Source organism: Panthera uncia, chromosome X, assembly GCF_023721935.1.
Source record: "Panthera uncia isolate 11264 chromosome X, Puncia_PCG_1.0, whole genome shotgun sequence".
Lineage (NCBI taxonomy): Eukaryota > Metazoa > Chordata > Mammalia > Carnivora > Felidae > Panthera > Panthera uncia.
This window is the reverse complement of record NC_064817.1, coordinates 47386104-47389569: the sequence shown is the minus strand read 5'-3', so window position 1 is coordinate 47389569 and position 3466 is coordinate 47386104. Positions and strand designations below refer to the sequence as shown.

The window sequence follows — 3466 nt, the reverse complement described above, 5'->3', positions numbered from 1 at the left end:
TATAAATGTTATAAAGTTGTATACAGTAGAGGAATTTTTCTACATGCACATTGATTTCACAGCAAGAGTGGCAAGAGAATACCTAAATACAGAAAAGAACATTCCTGCCAGATATCTAAATCCTTGATATAATAATGCATATAATTCAAAATTATTACACTATGATTATATCCAGGGTTCTCTGAAACTACATGGTGGTGGATTTAGAAAGCACAGCCCCCCCCTAGAAAGCAGTCACCACCTTCTTCTATGTGTGCGTGTGTGTGTGTGTGAATGTATTTTTTATTTTCTTTATTTTTCTTAACTCTGCTGTTGCTGCTGCTTACCAAAACTGGTCTAGACAAAGTTGTATTATCTGTTGAACATAGCACTCTGGCAACCAAGAGGTTTAAAACTTCAGTCTTCTGGGGTTGAAGAAAACATTTTGTGACATTTGGAACTATGATTTACAAACGAGGTAGTCACAAATTTTCCTGGCATGAAGATTCCTACAATTTTCCCAATCAGAACATTATAAGAGATGACTAAAGTTTGTTTCAAAGCTACCATAAGAAAATTCTAGTTGTGGACTGATGTGAATATTCCACTAAGTTCCCTCTGATTCCATTCTACTCATTAAATACTCACAAAGATTGTACAGTATGGCAACAATTACAGAGCCTGGTATTAAGTCACAAAGTCCATTCTTACCAGTGTCATCCTTTATAGTAACACCATCTTTCCTGTACAGTTGGTCCATCAATACTGGGTCCAGCTTAGTCATCAGAATTTCTAAGGTTTGATCTCACTGACACATTACCTGACTCTCTGGGAAATCCAGAATATACAAGTACCAGCAGTAAAAATTCAGATATCCCATGCAATATGCTGCTCTACGAGGGAAAATTGCATTGAGAAACACTGTGTTTTCAGTCTACTTAAATTCCAGTTAGTTAACATACAGTGTAATGTTACTTTAAGGTGTGCAATATAGTGAAGAAACACTATTTCTTTCTGGAAGTTCTGGTATGGGCACCCTTGGTGAGAAATTCTTACAAGAATAAAAGAAGTTTTTAATTCAGTCAAATCCACTGTAATCCCTACATGCTTCAACAGGGAAACCTCTGTTTTCAGTGGAGAGGGTGGTACCACATGGAACATCTGTAGGCAACCTCACTATCCTCTCTGAATACATAAGCTTCCTACTTTCCAGTTATTTGTCACATTGATGATTGCATGTTGTACATTCTTCAAAAATATGTCTCACTTAGATCTTGGGATGTTGTGAAGATCCCCAGATGTTTGGTTTGCTCCAAGATATCACCTTGAGAACCAACTCTCCAGTAGTTTCTCTGTCCCTTTAAAAAATGGCTATGCAGTTTCCATCACCATGAGACTGGCAAACAATTAACCACAAAAAATCAACTAAATTAAATTTATTCTCCTGATGCTGCCACTACCATTGCAGATTGTCCTATCCCTGTTACTAAATATTCTTTTTCTTGTGAAAAGTATTATATTCACTTAAAAATAGATTAATTACATTTTTTCCATATTTTTGTTTTGTTTTGTTATGCTTTGGGCAAGCAAAAGTTGAACCTGCAACTGTTGGAAATAGAAACAGATGCATTTCAGTCTCTTGTAGTCCGTGGTTTCCCTATTTGAGAGTTAAGTGAGTGCTAGCTAATTTTGCCTATCATACATTGTAAGCCTAATTGTTTTGAATAAAGGTCAAATTCTATGGTTTTGTTTCTTTCTTTATCTCTTTGCATATCATATTTTTGATATTGTATGGAAAACTCATCACCATATCTATGCTCATGTAGATATCCTCTGTTTCTTCTAGAATTTTTTTAGTTGTTTCTTTTGTTTTATTTTTTTGTTTTTGGATTTTGGATTTAGGTTTATAATTTTGAGTTAATTTGGGGTAAGTTGTAAGTTGTATGTCTAGGTTTGTTCTTTCTTTTTCTCTTTATCTTGTTCTTTCTATTCTTTCTCTTCTTCCCTCCCTCCCTTGTTGTCTCCTTCCCTCCTTCCCTCTGTCCTTCCTTCCCTCCCTCCCTCTCTTCTTCCTTCCTTTCTTCTTCCTTCCTTCCTTCTGTCCTTCCTTCCTTCTTTCCTTCCTTCTGTCCTTCCTTCCTTCTTTCCTTCCTTCCTTCCTTTCCATATTTTTGTTTTAAGGATATCCATTTTTTAGCACCATATGTTAAAAAGTATATATTTTTCTGTTTTATTACCATTGTGACTTTGTCAAACATCAGTTGACTCTATTTTTGTGCCTTTACTTATGGGATCTATATTCTGTTCTATACATTTGTATCTCTATCTCTACAGCAATACCACACTGTCTCCAGTACTATATAGCTTTACAATTAAGTCTTAATATTGGGCAGTATGAATCTTGAAAATTTTCTCTTCAGTATTATTTTGGCTATTATTTTTTTAAGTGTTAATTTATTGAGAGATAGAAAGGGGGGGAGACAGAGAGAGAGAGAGAGAGATAAGGAGAGAGAGAGATTGCAAGCAGGGAAGTGGGGCAGTGGCCGAGAGAGAGAATCCCAAGCAGGCTCTGCACTGTCAGTGCAAAGCCTGACTCCGAGCTCTATCTCAAAAACACTGAGATCATGACCTGCAGAAATCAAAAGTTAAATGCTCAACTGACTGAAGCCCCTGGCACCCCTTGTGTTGGCTATTTTTTTGTTAATGTTTATTTTATTTATTTTTTGAGTGAGCGAGAGTGAGAGACAGAGAGAGAGAGAGAGATTGCTAGCAGGGGAGGGAAAGAGAGAGAGGGAGACAGATAATTGAAGCAGGCTCCAACCTGCCAGCACATAGCCCAACATGGGGCTCAAACTCACAAACCGCGAGATCACGACCTGAGCCGAAGTCCTGGTCACTTAACCACTTGAATCACCCAGGCGCCCCAAAGTTGGCTATTCTTGATCTTTGGCCTTTCCCTATGAATTTTAGAATCTTTTTGACAATATCAACAATATAACTTGCTGGAAACTTGATTGGGATTTTGTTGAATTTTACAAATCAAGTTGGGAGAACTGACACGTTAACTTTATCATCAAAACCATGAACACAGAATGTCTCCCAATTTTGTTAGATCTCTATTTTTATTTCATGTTTCAGAGCCTTGTAGTTCTCCTCCTATAGATCTTATACATATAATTTTATATTTTACTGTGTTAAGGACACTTGACATGAGATCTGCCTTAACAGACTTTTAAGTGCACAGTGCAGTATTATTATCTACAGGCATCATGCTGTAACAGCAGATTTCTAGAAGTTATTCATCTTGTATAATTGAAATTTTATACCTGTTGATTAACAACTCTCCATTTCTCTCTCTCCCTAGCCTCTGGTAATACTTTCATTAGTTTGATTTTTTTTAACATTGCATATAGAGCAATCATGTGTATTTGCCCTCTTGTGAATAATTTATTTCACTTAGTATAATGTCCTCCAGTTTCATCCCTGT

General features: G+C 36.5%; 1 pseudogene; it reads right to left on the bottom strand.

Annotated features, from left to right (window-relative positions):
- Positions 1-300: 300 nt before the first annotated feature.
- Positions 301-1365, bottom strand: LOC125932179 (S-adenosylmethionine decarboxylase proenzyme 1-like; annotated as a pseudogene).
- Positions 1366-3466: the final 2101 nt, after the last annotated feature.